At 35.0% G+C, this 22,554-nt stretch overlaps 1 protein-coding gene across 2 annotated transcripts in view; it reads left to right on the forward strand.

Annotated features, from left to right (window-relative positions):
* The first annotated feature begins 5,453 nt into the window (after positions 1–5,453).
* LOC138710481 (golgin subfamily A member 6-like protein 22) overlaps positions 5,454–22,554 on the forward strand; it is a 187,050-nt gene continuing 169,949 nt past the window's right edge. For both annotated transcript variants that reach the window (XM_069841406.1, XM_069841405.1), the window contains exon 1: positions 5,454–5,620. The gene's annotated coding sequence lies outside the window, so the exon portion shown is untranslated. The remainder of the gene's footprint in view (positions 5,621–22,554) is intronic.

Below are 22,554 nucleotides of genomic sequence, written 5' to 3' on the forward strand. Positions count from 1 at the left end.
GTTTGTGGAGTTTTTCCTAACATATTCACGTCATTCGCATAGACAAAAAGCTGATGTAACCCGTTCAATTCCAAACCCTCTCTGTTATCCTGAACTTTCCTAATGGCATATTCTAGAGCGAAGTTAAAATGTAAAGGTGATAGTGCATCTCCTTGCTTTAGCCCGCAGTGAATTGGAAAAGCATCAGATAGAAACTGGCCTATACGGACTCTGCTGTAAGTTTCATTGAGACACATTTTAATTAATCGAACAAGTTTCTTGGGAATACCAAAGACACATATAGACTATTGTAATATTTGTTTAGTTTTTGGAGGTGACTGTCCAGAGTGCACAAATGCTCGGGCGTGCATGTTTACTCTTATGTCCTACCCATTCCACTGCGACAGAGATAACAGCCGATCTTGCAGCAGTGAGAACTCGCTCTCCAGATCACAGTAAGAAAATCCATCTGCCAAAATCCCTGGCTCGACCTATAACTCCCATTTGAATTGCATTAGCGACTGTACTGCCTTCTCGTGTTCGTTTACGGCAGACTGGCGGCGATCCTGGCGATTGTTCTGCTCAAAGTGCAACCGATTTTAACATAGGATGAGCAATCTCTATGTGATCTGGGGTATTATGCACGTAAATCTATATTACTGAAAGTTCTAAGTTGGTTACAGTGGCGCATTTACAAACGGGAAGCACGTCGACTCCTTCAGGTAAAGAGGAGGCAATTTATGTACCGTGGCTCATATAAACAGGAGGTAATATACGTAATTTTTTGGTCTGGGGAAGCAATTTACTGTCTCCGAAACATTCACCTCCTACACTCCTTATTTCGTATACTTTCTGTCCTTTCAATCTCTAACGAGTTTACAGTATGTACTGTAGGAAGTATAAGAACCTAGACACTTGGAAAATTCTCTGCAAACTTACTTAGTTTGCATTTATCGGGTAGAATTAGTGAGTACATCAGGTATATTAACATACCACCCCCATTATACAGTAAATCGAGGAACATCGATTCCAATCACACGATCACCACAAAAGAAATTCTTGCTCTAAATCACTGGCAGACCCAACAGAAAGCTTCAATGATCTTGTGTTTATCCTATGTTTTACTTATTAATGTTACTTCAGGCTTTGATTATAGTGTACAGTAGTGGCAAAAAAAAAAAAAAACCGGATCGAACCTTGTAGCTGATACAAAGGAATACTGTGTTGTGTATTGTGTCAAACTGTGGTAATTTCAATATGGATAGCGAAACCAGAGGTATGTACTGCTATTTAATGTAAAAATACGCAGTTACCTTTGCCGAATAGAGGCATATAGAAATGTAATATTGATGCCAGATGACAATAAAACTCTCAAAGTTTTTTCTTCTGTAAGTTTGAGGCACTGAAGGAAACAAAAGACGGTAAGAATAGAACAAATACAATAAATTTCATTGTTACAATTAATTATACAAGATGGATGTGTTTTGTGACTAGCAAAATTTGAATTTGTGACTCTGAAATCAGCTACAAGGGTTGATCCGGTTTTTTTGCCACTACTGTATACAGCGTGAAAGGCATTTAGGCTACAGGGTGGAGAGAAATAATTCTGCAGATTTTCAGAGCGAATAGCTCATGTTGTATGTAACAACAAAGTGTAATACCATATTGGTGGAAAGTTCATAGTTTTCTCCGCCCAAATGTTTAACACCCTCTTATTCGGTAACTATTGCGAATAGGATTATAATTTTTTTTTCATATCGATAGAAAATCTGATAAAGAAGCAATTGTCCCTCTGGCGTATTTCAATAGCGTGGACGGTTTTCGTGTAAATTCAATTTAGAAATCACTAATTTCAAGCCACTATACGATGCAACCAGATTGCAACGTTGTAGTCAAAAGGGGAGTTTTGGTTAGCGAGATAGTCCTGTGTTCGTTGACCTCTTACATCTTTATTACGAGAAGAAAAGGATTGTGTTAGCGGCGATGTTGCGAGACTGCTGAAACTTCCAACTCAATTTTCTAATTAACAGCGCATTTAATCACAAAACGTAATACACTGTAGATTTTCTATTCATTTAAGTGTACTCTATCTTTCCTTTCAATCTGCAATATTATTTCACTTCCTCCTGTATGGGAAACTAATAAGTTAATAACACAGCTGAGAAAGTACTACCGCCTTAACAGTAAAGGAATAAAATAGTATGGAACGTAGAGACTCTGCCTTTCAAGCAGTGGCGTACGCAGGATTTTGTCAAGGGGGGGTTTTTATTAAAATTGTTTACAATTTACATTATCGGCATTTTAAATTTTATGTACCGGTATTATTATTATTATTATTATTATTATTATTATTATTATTATTATTATGTTACGGTATAGTTATTAATATTATATTCATGAATATCCTGATAAAATTTTTAAAACGTAATATTTTCACAGCCATCCACTTTTGAACAAATTTTAACTTCTGTGTAATTTTGTATAATAAAAAATGCTTGTGTCACACAATAATCATTTATATAATATATTATATTTAGTCAACAGTTATTTGTATATGATAGGTAAGACACTGTAGGAGGACTGTGCCTTATGTCGATGTAGATTTTTTTACTATGACAGTGAAAATTTAGAGAATAGAAAACAATAATTATAGATTTAAAAAACTGAAATCTAAATATGTAATTCTTTTTAATTTCAAAAGGGGGGTTCTAACCCTGTAACTCCCCTCTTGCGTACGCCCCTGCTAGGTAGGCCTACAGCGTAGGATTATTATTATTATTATTATTATTATTATTATTATTATTATTATTAGCACCACCAGCTACTACTGTTATTTCTTCGTTAGGTTTAGAAATAATATTACAGTTAAAAACTTAAACAAGCATTACAATGTTTTATTATTATTATTATTATTATTATTATTATTATTATTATTATTAGTTATTTAACGACGCTGTATCAACTACTAGGTTATTTAGCGTCGATGGGATTAGTGATAACGAGATAGTATTTGGCGAGATGAGGCCGAGGATTCGCCATAGATTATCTGACATTCGCCTTACGGTTGTGGAAAACCTCGGAAAAACTCAATCAGGTAATCAGCCCAAGCGGGCATCGAACCCGCGCCCGATCGCAACTCTGAGTCGGCAGCAGAATGTTTTAATAGTAGATCTATCATACATGAGCCATTTTGAAGAAGAAGAAGAAGAAGAAGAAGAAGAAGAAAATGATGATAATAATAATAATAATAATAATAATAATGATGATAATAATAATAATAATAATAATAATAATAATAATAATAATAATAGTAAATTGAAAAGTGAGTCAAAATTGGGTCTGTAATATAGCTCCTACCAAAAGTTCAAGGACGCCACTCCATAAGTTATATTTCACTCTTGTCCTTATACTTATGTGAAACCCCCTGGTGTTTATACAGGGAACAAATGCCTGTCAAAAGTGAAGTTTGTACTGCAAATCCAATCTGTCTGTCTTCCAAACTGTGGATAATATAACAATTTGTCTGTTATGAAGCTTGTTGAAAAATTACATATTTTGTAGAAAAATAATTAATTACTCCAGAATGGGGTGACTTAGATCTGTAAATTTTAGGATAGAGTTAGACATATCTGAAAGACTTCTTGTGCAATTATTTCTTTTTGTTTAAAAAAATTGTGACAGTTCGTGCAGGCATTGTATTCCAGATTGTTTTGTTTTTCCTTTAGGAAAAATTGCTATTTTCTAAAATTCTCTTGAGCTTGAAATTCACTGTAAACAGACCCGGATCCGCCATTGCCATTTACATAATAACATTGTGAGTTGGTAACAATGGTCAATCAGCTTATTCCGTCCATTTTTATTAATCAGCTGTGGAGTTTGTTACAAGTGTGGAAAGGTTGGATTTTTTTCCTTGAAAAAATGAAAATAGGTCAAAATTCAGTGAGTGTGGACATGAAGTCGCAGATTATTGGGATGTGGAAGAATGACTGGAGATAATCTAACTCCATTCCAAAATTCATTAATCTAAGTCAACGCATTGTGGAGTAATTATTTTTTATTTTTTGATACTAAATATGTAATTATTCAATAAGTTTCACAACAGACAAATTGTTATGTAATCCACAGTTTGAAAGATAGACAGATTGGGTTTGCAGTAAAAACTTCATTTTTCACAGATATTTGATCCCCGTATAAACATCACGTAAGTATAAGAGCAGGAGTGAAACATCACTTATGGAGGAGTATCCTTAAACTTTTGGTAAGAGCTGTAATTATTTCAGAAGAAAGTGTAACAACTGGCAAAGGTTTTCACCGAGTATATCCAAAGAACAGAACTTCTGCAAGCAATAATCACACCTATACAGAGAAACACATTTCTCTAGATATGCCGTAACGTGAGGAACTGAGATGAAATTCTCCTTGGCTGTAACTACCCGGGAATATGTTGTTATTGTTGTTGTTGTTTTCTAATGCCAGGCGTTTGACAATAAAGTCATTTGATCTCTTGCACTCCAATATTTTTCAAAGATATTATCATGGTCAGCCACTGAAGCACAGATTTTGAGGTGTTCCGAATCCATTTCTTGGTTTGAGTTGCACAATGGGCAGTTAGGGGACTGATATATTCCAATTCTATGAGGTGCTTGGCCAAACAATCATAGCCTGTTGCCAATCTAAATGCAGCTACAGACGATTTGCGTGGTAAATCGGGAATTAACTGTGGATTATGATGCAGAGAGTTCCATTTTTTTCCCCCTTGAGATTGTGTTATCAAATTTTGTTTGTTGAAGTCTAAGTGTGTAGATTTAATAAATCTTCTCACAGAGTAATACGTAGATTTAGTAACAAGACTGTAAGTAGCAGTGCTGCCCTTCTTTGCTAAAGCATCAGCATTCTCGTTTCCCAGGTTTCCACAAGTCCACAAATTCCACCTGGGAATATTATAGGCTACATTTTACTGCTATTATTTGCTAAGAGGGACAACAAAGTTATTATTGGATTAATATTACTTATTCGCTCCGCTCTAAAGCTCAGAATTCGTAGGTAATGTATGTAATTAGCGTAGGTTTTATTACCTCAAATTTTGACATATTACGTAATAATATTTTTTACTAATGCTGTACTGTAATTTATACTGCAACACACATTAGCACTACAAATACTTCATTATCATACGTATACACAGTAACGAATCGATGCTGCTGTCTTTCATCGCATGTGAAATATTGTGCAAAAAATGGAACTAGTGTTATATCGTGAATTTCTGCACCCGGACAGGCTGGGTTGATGATGCTTCGCGTAGGAGTGTATTCAAGCTTACCCTGGACCAAAACACGGAGACACGTGGGTGTATGGGTTGTACTTCTCGATCGATCGGTGACCATGGCAACTGCCTAGCTGATATTGGTATAAGTTCCCTAGGAGACGCCCCATGGTGGATGTTATCATATGATTTCCGACGACGGCGCATGGGCAAGGCACGATCCCCCCAGCGTCATCTCTGTGTCAGCAATAGGCTACAAGTGCGTGGTTTCTGTGCCGAGAAAACAACATTGTTACTTCGCGATCCGAGAAGAATGAATCGTCGACCCCTTTCCGTACGAAACCTGCGGCGTGTGCGTCGCTGAAGTACGCATTAATTGTAAGTAGAATTGTCCTACACTTATCTAGAGCTTTCCAGTAGTTTGAATGAAGTTCATAGTGTTGATAACTCGAGGTTCAAATATGTAATATATAGTAAGTGACAGATATCATTTTGTTAAAATGTACTTGATATTGTTGTAACTTATTCCTTGCATGATAATGCTATACTTTATACAGGAAAAAGAACAAAATAGACATTAATTAGGTTATTAAATTGAAGTTTTTTTTAAAGAACCATAGTCCAAAAAATGCAAATTTGAGATATTAAGCATATGGTGCGCGTATTGTAGCGGTCATCTACTGAATTAGTTGTTAGGGATAAAACACCATAGGCTTATGTTATAGGAGCGGAAATTTTCGGTGTTTTTCATAAAACAACCATAGTCCAAAGACTTTTTTTTTGTGAAAATAGTCATTGTCCAGCCAGGACGATGGTAGCATTTACAAATATCCCATTCATATCATCTTTAAACATTTATCCATACAATTTTAAATGTAGCGGCCATCTACTGAATTAGTTGTTAGGAATAAAACACCATAGGCCTATGTTATAGGAGCGAAAATTTTCAGTGGTTCATAAAACAACCATAGTCCAAATACTTTTTTTGTGAAAATAGTCATTGTCCAGCCAAGTCGATGGTATCATTTACAAATAGGCCTATCCCATTCATATCATCTCCAAACATTTATCTATTTAAAATGTAGTAGATTGGCAGTACTGCTTCTTACGTACGCGGAAAAAACCACCTCAGAGAAAAATACTTTAGCACTTGAATTTTGTATTATTTATGGAGTCATCTTATGGTGCAGAAGTAACCCCATGGAAGAAACATAAGCAACGAAAGGAGAAGAAACAGGATATAATAAAGAAAAAGAGGATTTAAGTAGAGGCACATTTAAGCCACAACTGAGTATTTTTTCTTAGAACCACCATAGCATATTGAATATAGACTGAATTGAATTACTGTACATTAGCTCAAAAATTAAGTTATTTCTTTTTCGAATAGGCTTTATCTCAAATTAAATAAACATGTACTAGTTAAAATTTAACTGAAGAATATTGCTGGAGGATCTTTAGTGTATTGTAAATATTCATAATTTAGATACAAATGTCTCTATTGTATTGATTAAGGCTGGTTGAGTGGACGAGAAGACCTTATGGCCTAACTCTGCCAGCGAAAATAAAACATTCTATTCCACAGCGGTGTAGTGTCAGGGGAGACTTTGAGACTGAGTCTACCGACCGAAAAATATAAAATAAAATATATACGATAGTGTCCAACTTATGAACCATGTGATTAGGTAGTCTTAAAATTATTTGATGCGGCAGTATAGTCGAGTAAAGACTGAAACCTTCCGAGTCTCATACAAGTGTGAGTTGAATTTTAGCCTGCCAGCTGAAGGAAGACGCAGCGTCTGAGACTGAATGCTGTTTTTGACAGTAGTCTTTTACACCTGCTCTCTTGAAGTGACAGTGAGGGTGGGAAACGGTCGGCTGAATACGCCAATATCCCTCACTCACTGACCAAGTTTCAACTGTTAAATAAATATTCCGATTTTAATTGTTTTAGAAATATGGACGATTCTTAAAAACGCAGTTTTCGACACTGTTTTAGGAAAGAATGTGCGAATTAAAAAGTAAAAGACTAGCCCCTAAACTTGACATCATCTTGCATTAGAAGAGACAAAGTGAACGTTTCAAACATCGTGATATGACAAATCGACCTTCACAAGTATTAACATTGTAACTCACTTTCTTCCATTTTTCAGGAGAAGCAAATGAAGTTTTAAAATGTCCATGTAAATCAGTGTATACAGATAGTAACAATAAGATTTTACATACGATTGGGAAGGTTTAGAGCTACATTGATACTACTGGGAGAAAAAGAAACAATTTAAGACCATATTAACTAGCGTAACTCAAAACCATAAAAAATTGAGTTACAATGTCAATACCTGGGAGGGTCGAAATGTAATTGGTTAACCGACAGTCATACAAAAATAAATTGTATTGGTTTGTATGTCTAGGTCTATTGTTTGGGGGCGAAAAAGAGTGGAGTGAAGAAGGAATACCAAGTGTAAAGAAAGTAAAGGAAAGCATGCAAATATGAAGCGTCTAAAAGACATACTCATAATAGTGAATCGTTTCAACTGCTGGGTAGGGTCACACGAACTGAACATGTTTTATCTGAAGCTGCAAGTCTGCCATTAAACACAATGAAAAAGTGTCTGCTAATCGCAAAATATTAGGTCGTCTTGTTCTTAGGAAAACAAGAACTAGCTTTCAGGGGAAACGGAGAAGGGTTGGAGTCAAAAAATAAGGGTAATTTTTTAGAATTGTTAGACTATAGCCTACTATACAAGAAGAAGAATTTATGAAGGACCACTTTTCTTCTTCTTCTTCTTCTTCTTCTTCTTCTTCTTCTTCTTCTTCTTCTTCTTCTTCTTGTGTCAAAGGCATTTCGCCAGATATCCAGAACGAACTGATTAAGATTATCACGTCAGTTCTAAATGAACAGATTCAGAGATAAATTAAAGAAGCTTGCATGAGATATCCAATGTTTCATCCACTTGCACAGATACAATTTTGTTAGCTTGATGCTTAATAACTTGGTATACAGTAAGTACTGAAATTTGTACTGACTAGTTGTAGATCTAATCATCATCATCATCATCATCATCATCATCATCATCATCATCATTATCATCATCATCATCATCATCATCATCATCATCATCATCAAGTGATCTAAGATTTTAAAATAGAATATTAATAGGATTGAGTATATCATGATTTTAAAAAATGATTAATTTCTTTGAAATTAATAGAATGTGGTAGATACTCACTTATATTGTATATATTGCTTCTAGTTTGTACCGTAAATAAAACAAAAATTGAGTGTCGACAACTTTTTAATATAGTCAACCCAGACTATATTGCCACGCTACGCCACTGACTTCCATTGTCCACAGTTACCTGCATTTACACATGTATTTCTATGATACAATTTAAGTTATAAATGTATACTTCAGTTTTTCCAAGTTTCTACAACACCTTAAGAAATAGCATGATGAATTTCAGTACTTGAAGTGTCAACAACACTCATGCAAGATAGTGTTTTGTTTCTCCTGAAAATTCATGTTTTTGGACTATGATTGGTTTTTCTAAAAACCATTCAATTAAACATATCTAAATATATCTGTTTACTAAATTTCCCATATTGTATTGCATATGAAGACAATCTTATTTTTCTTTTTCATACATTTTTAGTTGCATATCAGCGCAAGTAGGCCTACTATGTCTCAGAACCAAATTTGCGAACAGAACTCTTACTTATTATATGAAAACACGTTGAAATTCCTCACGACGAAACTTCACATATAAACAAACATAATTTTTACATCTTTCTCAGATTCACAGGTTCCAATTGCTTTTAGAGATTATAAATATTTTTTCCAAGGCCGTGACTGAATGTCGGTTTCTAGGTTACCAAAAGCGGAAGAGAAATGTAACATTTTCTCCCTAGGGAGATCATGTAGTATGTTTACAGCGATCTAACTTAATTTATAATATACTAATAAAATTATTATCTTAACCAACAAATACACGTCGTCATCCGCTTTCGACAAGAAAGTTTGAACATCATCCCTGGACAATACTTTAGATTTTTTTTTGCACGATATCCAACTGAATTCCTCTTCAACAATGCAATAAGTTTTCCATATTTACTAATATCAATATTATCATTTACCATTAAACAAGATCTTAATATAGAATATTGTGCCCTATCATAGAAGACTTGTAGACTATTCTTTCGTTCTTTCCGAGAAATACACCAACAAGATATTTTCTAAATACAAGGACATCATTTTATTTTTACTTCAATTTTTATTGTACCTGAGTTTTCGAATGTAGTTCATTCACACCCTTCTACTAATGAAGTTCTAACTGTCCTCCACACAGAACCAAGGCTGCATACAGTAAACAGTACTGAGTTAGTGAGTATAGTACGCTCCAGAAATATGTTCGCGTTTTCCAGTGACGAAAGAGCTTTCAATATTGAATCGTATTTTCGCACAGGTACTGTCGTCCGTTTGCCTACGTCGCATCCCGATTTCCCCCACCTGCTTCTGCTCACCGCTCTGTAAAGGCTAGTGGCTGGGTTGTATTAGCTCTATTCTGAAAACACTAATTTCTGTCAGGAATTGGACGTCTACGTAATATTATACAATTGTTTAAAATAACTTAAATAAAAGGGCCTCGTTCAGTAATTAACTGTCACGTGATTTCCCCCCTCTTTACGATCCTGCGACAAAACCACTTGGACGGACAACAGATATCATATCTGAGTAATTTTATCTTTTCGAATCGGACAGAAGTGAAGATTCAATTTACAGTACGTAAGGTAGGCCCCACTCTTTTAAAGAGTAGGTACAGAATTATTTCAACATGACCTACGAAGGAGGAAACTGGTAATTGGAATTAAATAAAGTGGTCCATAGTTCGATAATATGCACAAAAGAACTGAAGCCTGTATCGAAATGAACGGTTACCATTTTTTAAAATGTGTTTAAATATCCATATTATGATTATTTTTTTTATTTAACTTCATCCTCTATATTTTACGCTAATGTGCTGTAGACAGTATAATATACACTGTATAATGATTACGTTCGCATGGATAACTCAGTTCGTGAGTAAAAACACTTATTGTTAATACTGTACTGTGTTTTGATTTTAAACAAAAACCTAATGAAAATTGTATTTCCTAGTTTACGTAAATGGATTAACTACTCGTACTTTTCTTCCCTCCAATACCTAGTAAAGTAATTTGTTTGTATTTTACGCCAGTATCATCGAACTCCAATCGTGGAAGGGGGTAGCAAACGGTGTTTCCGATTCTCAATCGTTAATCCACATGTATAGCTAGGTTAATATTAGAAATGTTAGTAAAAATAAAATGATGTCTCTGTACATTTGTACATTCTTCAATAAACACCATTCTTTAAGACGAGTGTCTGTACCTTCTGGATTTTTTCGGCAGTAAACCAGCAACTGCCTCACTAGCAGCATGCGTTATTTCTTTTGGCTCTTCAAAACTATATGTATATCCATTTTGAATTGCACACATAAATCCTAACAATACAATAAATATAAATAGAAGAAAGTTGCTATGACATTTCCTTTGCATCAGTGGATATGCCCTCAATAAAAGTAGCTCCAAGAAACTTCAATAAAGAAGAATAAAATAAAATGCAACAATTTAGTCGCGGCCTTGGAGAAAATAGTATCGGGATCGAAACACATTTCCCCCTCAGTAAATTATGTACTCCGCGGAAAATCATATGTTTCTTTCCCATAATGTATAATATACTATTTCCACTCCCTCTGCACTAGGTTTGCTGTTATTCCCTAGGGAAGTAAGTGAGAATATGTTTCGTTCAACAGTCGTATAGCAACAATTTTCTGTCTGTAGAAAATACACCTAATATAACATTGACAAGTATCAGTCTTACTATTTCACTATGTTAATATGATGGTGTATTACGTTTTTCTTTTACATAATTTTTCATTTCATATATTGTTGCAGTGAACAACAAACGACATTTTCAAATTTTCAAAGGAGAATGATTGCCTGTTGTTAGAAAACACAGCCTTACATCTAGAAAAACTTCGTTCCACTTTTGCAGGAACAATGAGAACATTTTAAAAATATTTTACACAAGTATTATCTATTTCAAAACCTGTATCATTATTATAAATTTCCTCATTTGAAATTGTCACAAATTTTACATAGAGCTCAATATCCATAATGTTTATCCAGTATTTTTTCATCTTGTTTGCTACATTTTTTCCTATTCCGTGTTCCAACTATTCTGTTCGTCACAATATCATTGACTGCATGCTATTTTATGTCTGTAGAAAATAGACCTAACATGACATTGACAAGTATCAGCCTTATTATTTCACTATGTTAATATGATAGTGCATTACGTTTTTCTTCTTCTTCTTCTTCTTCTTCTTCTTCTTCTTCTTTATCGTAGTTTAACCCCTCCTGTTTTAGGTTCATTTATACGACCCACGCCACCCGGGCCTTACAGGGCCGCGACCTGTCGGGAGAGGAATTAATCTATGGATCACATACATACTTTTTTGACCACACAAGGACATGGAGGGCCTCCCCGGATGAGGGATCAGCTCAATGTCAGGGCCACTTCCGATAAAACACAAACATTATTACGTTTTTGTTTTACATAATTTTTCATTTCATATATTGTTGCAGTGAATAACAAACCACATTTTCAAATTTTCAAACGATAATTATTATTGTCTGTTGCTAGAAAACACAGCCTTATATCTAGGGAAACTTCGTTCCACTTCTGCAGAAACAATGGGGGAATATTTGAAATATTTTACACAAGAATTATTTATCTCAAAATCTGTATCATTATTACAAATTTCCAAATTTGAAATTAAGTCACAAATTTCGTCCTCGGCATCTTGCTATTATTCTTCTTTACAGCACGTTGAATGTTGCCTGTTACGAATAGCAGTATTCGGTCGTAATGTAACCGATCAACTAAAGTTCGCTGCTGAACGAAACACACTGAAATACCCCACTCCAACGCAATTACGTACTGTCATCCTCTGAGGAGTTTAGTGCTGAGAGGATTGCGGTTCCGACTAGTCTAGCGCGGTACTGGAGTGGGAGGGGACAATGACAGCGGCAGTCTGGAAGGAAGTACAATCATACTGAAAACATTTCACTCGTATATAGAGTACCTAACACGTGCACACAGTCACACACTACTACAAACTGAAGACTGCATATTTTTGGACGATTAATACTTCCCACTCCGCTCGGCTCGGCTTGGCTGTAGCAACAAAAGAATCTACCTGCACCCCCCGCACCGATGGCAAGAATACCTCAGGTCCCAGCGCTAAACTCGTCGGAGGAAAACAGTAAAGTCAGAGGTGCATGAGGCGCAATACAATTCTTAGCCCTTAGTTCTGATCTTCCAAACATTCTGTTATTGCAGAAAAAGGCAGTTCGTATTTTAACAATGTCACCACCCAGACTATCATGTAGATCTCTTTTCAAAATTGAAAAGTTTGTGACAGTGTACAATCTATCACTTGGTATCACTTGTGAGGTTCAGATCTGTCTTCGGGCAGTCGACTAAACAACAACAACAATGCACGTAAAAATAATATTACTAATTATACGATTATAGAAGATCTGCATTACTATGAAACCAGAAATACTGAACAACTAAACGTACCATTTGTCAGGTTGCAAAAAACATAATAAGCTACGTAATTACTGCAATAAAAGTATATAATAAGATACCTACAAATATAAAGGCTCAAAAGATAGACAATTCAAACTTCAGACTAAGAAATGGCTACAAAAAAATATAGACTCCGGCCGTGAAAGCCTACACTACAAGATTAAAACAATATTTTTTACAATATGAATGAATTTTCATAAAATAATGCAATATTATAGTTGAATGTTATTTTTCTTCAGTTTTTAATCTTTTTAATACTGACACATTGTACCTATTTATATTATTACATTGACGATGACTCTTCTACTATTACACCTTCAGGGAAATGAAGAATATGAACAAGAAAACAATAAATTAGTAATAATGATAATGATAATAATAATAATAATAATAATAATAATAATAATAATAATAACAAAGTATATAATTATGTCTCGTGATGAGAATATTGTACGAAATGGAAATATAAAAATTGGAAATTTATCTTTTGAAGAGGTTGAAAAATTCAAATATCTGGGAGCAACAGTAACAAATATAAATTATACTCGGGAGGAAATTAAACACAGAATAAATATGGGAAATGCCTGTTATTATTCGGTTGAGAAGCTTTTATCATCCAGTCTGCTGTCAAAAAATCTGGAAGTTAGAATTTATAAAACAGTTATATTACCGGTTGTTCTTTATGGTTGTGAAACTTGGACTCTCACTTTGAGAGAGGAACATAGGTTAAGGGTGTTTGAGAATAAGGTGCTTAGGAAAATATTTGGGGCTAAGAGGGATGAGGTTACAGGAGAATGGAGAAAGTTACACAACACAGAACTGCACGCATTGTATTCTTCACCTGACATAATTAGGAACATTAAATCCAGACGTTTGAGATGGGCAGGGCATGTAGCACGTATGGGCGAATCCAGAAATGCATATAGAGTGTTAGTTGGGAGGCCAGAGGGAAAATGACCTTTGGGGAGGCCGAGACGTAGATGGGAAGATAGTATTAAAATGGATTTGAGGGAGGTGGGATATGATGATAGAGACTGAATTAATCTTGTTCAAGATAGGGACCGATGGCGGGCTTATGTGAGGGCGGCAATGAACCTCCGGGTTCCTTAAAAGCCAGTAAGTAAGTAAGTAAGTAAGTAAGTAAGTAAGTAAGTACGTAAGCAAGTAAGTAAGTAAGTATGAGTCTAGCCTCATTATAACAGATAACAGTAAACATTTTCATTTTATCAAAAAAAAAAAAAAAATACTCCTTTCATGTACCAAAAAGAAGCAATGTTTGTAGGCCTACTCTGAAAATATTCGTAAACGTCAGAAGACGTTATTGGAGCAAATCTGAAATTTGATACAGTATTTGTTACTATCATCAGGTGAAAAACAAATTTGTGAATCTAATAGTGTATGTTGTATGTGGCACATAATATTGCACCCATAATTTATTATCAAGGAAAATTTTCATTTCTATTGTGATGACAGCTAGGAAGTTCGTATCGTAATTCTGATGTTGAATGAACATGGACTGTAACGCAATCGAATGCATAGTAGAATAATTTCGAGGGAAATAATTTAGAGGGAAAAATTGTTCCGGGGCCGGGCATCGAACCCGGGACCTTTGGTTAAACGTTCCAACGCTGAGCTACCCGGGAACTCTACCAGACACCGATCCAATTTTTCCCTCTATATCCACAGACCTCAAAGTGGGTTGACAACCATCAAGCAACCAACATTGAGTGCACACTAACTCTGTGTGACTTAAATTGTGGTTTTCTGTTAACGAACAGTGACGTGTATTATGCAAATCAAGCTTTCAGGTATAACTCTCTGTAAAGTTGATTTGAATAATTTCGAGGGAAAAATTGTTCCGGGGCCGGGCATCGAACCCGGGACCTTTGGTTAAACGTACCAACGCTCTCCCAACTGAGCTACCCGGGAACTCTACCAGACACCGATCCAATTTTTCCCCCTATATCCACAGACCTCAAAGTGGGCTTATAACCGTCAAGCAACCAACATTGAGTGCACACTAACTCTGTGTGACTTAAATTGTGGTTTTCTGTTAACGAACAGTGACGTGTATTATGAATGCATAGTAGCACAGCAGCACGAGACGTCAACAGACCAGCAAAACAAACAAAAATATTGACGCTGGTAAATAAACTTGTCTTTCAACCAACATTTGTTGTTGTGTAGTCAACTGTCCGAAAATAGGTCTGAACTCCACGAATGATACCAAGAAGGCACCACTTATGAGGCAACTAGGCCAGGAGACAATGGGGTAGGGTGGCCAGTTCCTTTCCCCCTCCATTGCATATATCGCTGACTAAAGCCTGTGATGTATCTTGTCTCACTGTGAAAAGATAGAGAAAGGAGATAATATGTCTTACTTCGTCTGTGTTGTTATGCGATGGGGGAGTGGAGCGATGCCGTCCATCCATCCAGTGGCGGAAGGGACTAGTTGATACATTCTGTAGCACAAAATAAAATATCAAAATATCTTTCTTCCTACTGTGTAGTTCCGTCACTGAGCTTGTCTTTCAAGAAAATGAGTTCCGGTAGCCTGTACAATAACAAGATTTTGAAAGGAATTTTGAAAATTTACAACCCTCCTATAATCTCCACCCTCATTCAAAGGGACTTGGTTTTATTGCTACTGAGACAAGATAAACCAAACCAGGTATAGCTACATATTACACTAGTCAGACCGCAGATGCATACAAACAATAATCGTTCTTCCTCTGACGCATATCATCAAGTGAGGTGGGTAACGAACAATAAACCGGGAAAAAATAAACGTTTTACATACTCCTGTTTGCGTACTTATTTAATAACACATGAGTTTACTTTTTTGGAATCATGCATAATATTAATAACACGTAAATAATACAATAATAACAAAATAGCTCAGTTTATTTAGAACCTAAAATATTAATATAAATTAACAATATCCTTCAAACTTTTCACGACTGTATACAGCTCCACAGAATGAAACTGTTTTGTTTATGTGATCTGCGTATCGTCCGTAGCGAGCTCGAGCAGGGCGAGACGCGGGTGACATCTATACTCCTCGCTGTACTCAATTGAAATCTACTGTTTTGGTATGAACTTCCTATCTATGCAAATCAGTTCTTATGAGTAGGGTCACATTGACCGCTTTGCATTTGTCAAAAGCATTTGCTATTATTCTGCTAAGTAAAGTTAAAAATAATAAACATGAATTTTATGGAACAATTTATACTAAGTGTTACGTACGTACCATTTTTAATATTTTCATGACATTGAAATGAAATGAGTTAATTAATCAATTCATACTAAGTATTACATATGGACGATTTTTAATATTTTTGTGATATCGGGGTGAAATTAATTTTATTGAAGAATTTTTCTAGCTACTACGTATGGACGATTTTTAATATTTTTGTGATATCGGAGTGAAATTAATTTTATTGAAGAATTTTTCTAGCTACTACGTATGGACGATTTTTAATATTTTTATGTTATCTGAGTGAAATTAATATTATTGAAGAATTTTTCTAGCTACTACGTATGGGAGATTTTTAATATTTTTATGATATCGGAGTGAAATTAATTTTATTGAAGAATTTATCTAGCTACTGCGTATGGACGATTTTTAATATTTTTGTGATATCGGAGGGAAATTAATTTTATTGAAACATTTTTCTAGCTACTACGTATGGACGATTTTTAATATTTTTATGATATCTGAGTGAAATTAATATTATTGAAGAATTTTTCTAACTACTACGTATGGACGGTTTTTTGATACTTTTATGATATCGGAAAGAAATTAATTTTAATGAAGAATTTTTCTAGCTACTACGTATAGACGATTTTTAATATTTTTATGATATAGGAGTGAAATTGATTTTATTGAAGAATTTTTCTAGCTACTACGTATGGACGATTTTTTATATTTTTCTGATATCGGAGGGAAATTAATTTCATTGAAGAATTTTTCTAGCTACTACATGTGGACGATTTTTAATATTTTTGTGATATCGGAGGGAAATTAATTTTATTGAAGAATTTTTCTAGCTACTACGTATGGACGATTTTAATATTTTTGTGATATCGGAGGGAAATTAATTTTATTGAAGAATTTTTCTAGCTACTACGTATGGACGATTTTTAATATTTTTGTGATATCGGAGGGAAATTAATTTTATTGAAGAATATTTCTAGCTACTACGTATGGACGATTTTTAATATTTTTGTGATATCGGAGTGAAATTAATTTTATTGAAGAACTTTTCTAGCTACTACGTATGGACGATTTTTAATATTCTTATGATATCGGAGGGAAATTAATGTTACTGAAGAATTTTTCTAGCTACTACGTATAGACGATTTTTAATATCTTTATGATATCGGAGTGAAATTAATTTAAGAATTTTTCTAGCTACTACGTATGAACAATTTTTAATATTTTTGTGATATCGGAGGGAAATTAATTTTATTGAAGAATTTTTCTAGCTACTACGTATGGACGATTTTTTATATTTTTGTGATATCGGAGGGAAATTAATTTTATTGAAGAATTTTTCTAGCTACTGCGTATGGACGATTTTTAATATTTTTATGATATCGGAGTGAAATTAATTTTATTGAAGAATTTTTCTAGCTACTGCGTATGGACGATTTTTAATGTTTTTGTGATATCGGAGGGAAATTATTTTTATTGAAGAATTTTTCTAGCTACTACGTATGGACGATTTTTTAATATTTTTGTGATATCGGAGGGAAATTAATTTTATTGAAGAATTTTTCTAGCTACTACGTATAGACGATTTTTAATATCTTTATGATATCGGAGTGAAATTAATTTAAGAATTTTTCTAGCTACTACGTATGGACAATTTTTAGTATTTTTGTGATATCGGGGGGAAATTAATTTTATTGAAGAATTTTTCTAGCTACTACATATGGGCGATTTTTAATATTTTTGTGATATTGGAGGGAAATTAATTTTATTGAAGAATTTTTCTAGCTGCTACGTATGGACGATTTTATATATTTTTATGATATCGGAGTGAAATTAATTTTATTGGAGAACTTTTCTAGCTACTACGTATGGACGATTTTTAATATTTTTGTGATATCGGAGGGAAATTAATTTTATTGAAGAATTTTTCTAGCTACTACGTATGGACGATTTTTAATATTTTTGTGATATCGGAGTGAAATTAATTTTATTGAAGAATTTTTCTAGCTACTACGTATGGACGATTTTTAATATTTTTATGATATCGGAGGGAAATTAATTTTATTGAAGAATTTTTCTAGCTACTGCGTATGGACGATTTTTAATATTTTTGTGATATCGGAGGGAAATTAATTTTATTGAAGAATTTTTCTAGGTATTACTCTAGATCATATATGTAACAGATAACTCATGGTTATGTTAAAATCAGCAGCATTTTGAAGAGAACAATCGCCATAATCGCCACCCGTCCGCCGTAAACGAACACGAGATGGCAGTACAGTCGCTAATGCAATTCAAATGGGAATTATGACGTAACTCCTTATATAACAACTAGATGGCAGCGTAGTAAACCTGACAAAAGTTGTTAACGTCAAAGCCTATAAGGCCGACCTATCTGTTACATATATGATCTAGGGTATTACGTATGGACGATTTTTAATATTTTTGTGTTACTGAAGTAAAATGAAATGGAGGTGTACAATTTTTGCTTGGAAATTGCAATGCGAAAATACAGTCCGTGCCTAAAATATCAACATTTGGGATTATGCGCTTCCCAGTGCAGGTTGCAAGGTAAGCTGGGCAGTAGTTATTATTTTCCAGTGCAATTTTCCAATTTCCAGTGCCCGTAAATAGGGCCCACCTAAGCTGCCTGCGTGTGAGGACAGTACCCGGCCCGTCCCGTCACTTCAATGGGGACTAATAGACAGATGTCCATTTTGGGTCGAGGTAGCCCTAAACTGTTAGCGCTTACTTACTTCCATAGTCTAATTTGTTTTCCAAGAAGCATACTCACTTTATTCACAATGAATTAAAAGACACACGCACACGCACTCACGCACATTAAACTGCTAGATCTGGGGGAAAATTAATTAGAATTTGAAGTATAATTCACAGAAATGTATTGATTCTCACTTGTTCGTACTCATAGATCACGTAACTCGTTCAAACAACCGCAGCAGTTGCACTTAGGAAACTCAGTTGAAAACTGTGGAGTGAGTACACACATACATGCATGCATGCATACATACATACATACATACATACATACATACATACATACATACATACATACATACATACATACATACATACATACATATGTAATGTATGTATGTAATTATTGCTTCTGATTTGGTACGTGGTGAAGAAAATTTTTGTTCATAAATTTTCTTTTTTAATGCCGACAAGCAGTCATTTGCGCAAAAACGTTGACGGTATTGCTCAGTATGTTACGCACAAAGAGCTTAACTAGCTGAAATTTTATTTTTAGCGCAGCAATGAGATGGCATCAACATCTGGATACATCAGCCTCTTACGTGTTGCGAGTATTAATATAAAGCATTAGTCATGATTTTACTTTTTTCAAATTACATTACATACAAACATCTTTTTGGTTAATTTCAGATATTTTTGCAACTCATCGCTACGAGCGATTGAAAATACATGTGCAATATCCATATCTCAAAGACTTTGCCTGTTTGAACATTGCATTAAATATGGATACATTCCGTCGTTGTAAACTTTTAAATATTTTTAAATTTAATTTAAAAAATTGGTACACAGTTTGTTATTAGTCACACAACATTTTTACAAGATTATTTTAACTCATTATAGGTGTATGCTGTTGTGATTTAGAGCCACATTTATGCTCTTTCATAATGAGCATGCATGTTTTGTAACGCATATATGTGTTCACTTATTGTATAGCCATCACCTGTGTTCAATTCTGTTTGCTTTATTGTGTCACCTGAAGATGACTTTTATATAAGTCGAAAATATTTGTGAAATATAACTTAATGTGATGTGTGAAATATGTAATTTAATGTGATGTGACAGAATTCATTCTGTACTTACACCTCGATAAGTTGCTGACTGAAATCATATAACCTTTTCTATTATAATTACCAACTTATCTGAAACTAAATATGACTTTCAAACTGCAATTTTATCGCTTTGTCTATACTCTATCACCATCACGCCTCACCATAAAGAACGGATATTTTTGCCCAAAGCCAGAATCATAAAGCCATCTTTATGTTTATGGCTACGTAGATGTTGGTTGATGTATCTTCTGACATCATGTTCGCAGACCGCTTTGTTCTATCAACGTCGGTTTTCACGTAGGGTAGGCCTACTGTACAGTGCCTCCACGAGGACTATTCGGGGACTGTGTCGTGTGTCGTCGGTTACACGAGAAACTATGCCGCGGCTGTATGCGGACACTTTCTTCTCATATTTTGCAATTTACATACTTCTTCTTGGCTAGTTGTAATCATGGGTACAGTCGAGGAAGTCGTCATAGCTTGTGCGTCCTACCCTGTGTTACAAAAGCGAGAGAAGAGGAAAATGTATGGATTCATGATTTGTGGAGGGCACATGATGTGGAGGTGGAGTTCCATTCCATCGTCGCTTGAAAGATGATCCAGTGAAGTGATCATGCTCTTATACCAGTATTATTAAATGTACGGTCACACGTCGCTACTTTTGCAGCGCTGCAGTACAAAAAACTGCGCAACTCTCGTACTGCGAAGTGTGAACAACGGTGCAACCCGAAAAGTAGCGGCTGCCGAACCTGCTGCCCGCTACTTTTTCATGCTGCGCGCAGCTGAGAAGTAGCGACGTGTGCACAGGGTTCTCAGGGTTGCAGCCGCAGCATTTTTGATATCGTTTTTGTTGAAACTTTTGCTGCGGTTGCGACCAGTGTTGCCACCCAAATGTGCCAATGATAATTTTATTGTTTGGATATATTTTAATGTTAGATGTGATGAAAATAAGTTATTTGTAACAGTTACTAAATGCACAACACAGTCTGAGTATATTTCTGACGATATAATTATTATTATTTTTTTTTTTTTAATTTTTCGTAGAGTAGTTTCAAACAGGAGGGTTGCCAACATTGATTACGTGAATATGCTGTTGGTTGTCATTTAAGTATATATAGGCGTTTTTAAAAGCTTTACAGTAAAAATAATGCTAATTTCTGGATACTAGTTAGGACAGAAAAACAAATGATAGATAAGTAAGCTTTCGCATGAGTTTCTTAATAATGCGAACATAACCACAAAATGTATATTGAGAAGTCAACACGGAGATGAAAACCTGCAGCATGACTGCGGCTGCAAAAGTAGCGCCTTGTGTGTGAACAGACTCGCAACCTCCAATTGCAACTTTTGCAGCACTCGGGTTGTGCAGCACGAAAATTAGCGTGCAGCGCGCTACTTTTGGCTTACGTGTGAACACGACACGCAACTTTTGCAGCTGCAGTACAAAAGTTGCGCAGCAAAAGTAGCGACGTGTGATCGTACCTTAACTGCTCTTCCAGTCCAGAGTTCCAGCTTGCTCTTTCGGAACGAAGGGGAAAAAAGGAGTTCGACTAACACATAACAGAAGAACAGAGAAATGCAATATGGAAAATTCGGAAGCTCCAGATATCTGGTGCTATACCCGAATGGAGAGCGGAAACACCCGAAGTTGTAGTTCATTCGCTATCGTAAGCGACATCGCACCTCGCGCAATCTCGAGCAGCAGTACCTCCAATCAAGCAGAACAAATCCCTGACCTCCATTCATATCCCAGTTACTGTTCAGTGTAAGAGTTGAACTTGTAGCTATTCATTGGTTTTTTGTCAGTAGGGGAAAAATTGTTACATACTGGAACTTTCATTCTTATCATTTAATATCTAATATTAATGAAGTAGGCCTACATAAATACATTTAGGCCCACTGCTGGACATAAAGTATATTCGAATTTTCTTTTTTGCTCGATGAACTTAATAACAAGAATCACGAACATTCCTTTAATTATGTGTTTAGTATTCATGTAAACAGAATTACACAATGACGTTATAGTTACTTACCTAGACGCACAGTGAGCGCTGCTGTGCTGTGCAAAATTGAATCCGTTCGCGCATCGTCATCATTGTGGCAAGTGTGGCATTTAGCAGCTGGTTGTGATAGGGGTATCCAGTGTGTATTTGATGAATCTATCATAATGATGCATTCTTGTAGAACGTCAAGATTATAACTGCACAAATCTCTTCAGAAATGGCTCCAATATCACTTTTCATTCCTAAATGCCGATATTTAAATGTATCTAGTTCAGTTAATCCGAACACTAAATAGCACTTCCATGTATATTGAATTATTCTATCAGCGTATGGCAAGAAAAATTAACACTAAAACTATTTTGGCGAACATATTGGTGCTTTTTATAATATGACAGAGGCTTTGTAATAATAAAATGAGTGTTATTTCCAGCTCAATCCTAAGAAAAAAGCAGTACTGTCGCGATAAACTTGAACTTTATATTTGGTAGCATTTCTTTACGAATAGAAGTACTGGAGTCGCAGAACCAAACAATGTAACTGTTACTGCGAACTGTTCACACGTCTCTGATATTAGCCTATTATTTCGGAACACAAT

This window comes from Periplaneta americana, chromosome 12 (genome assembly GCF_040183065.1).
Source record: "Periplaneta americana isolate PAMFEO1 chromosome 12, P.americana_PAMFEO1_priV1, whole genome shotgun sequence".
NCBI classification, from domain to species: domain Eukaryota; kingdom Metazoa; phylum Arthropoda; class Insecta; order Blattodea; family Blattidae; genus Periplaneta; species Periplaneta americana.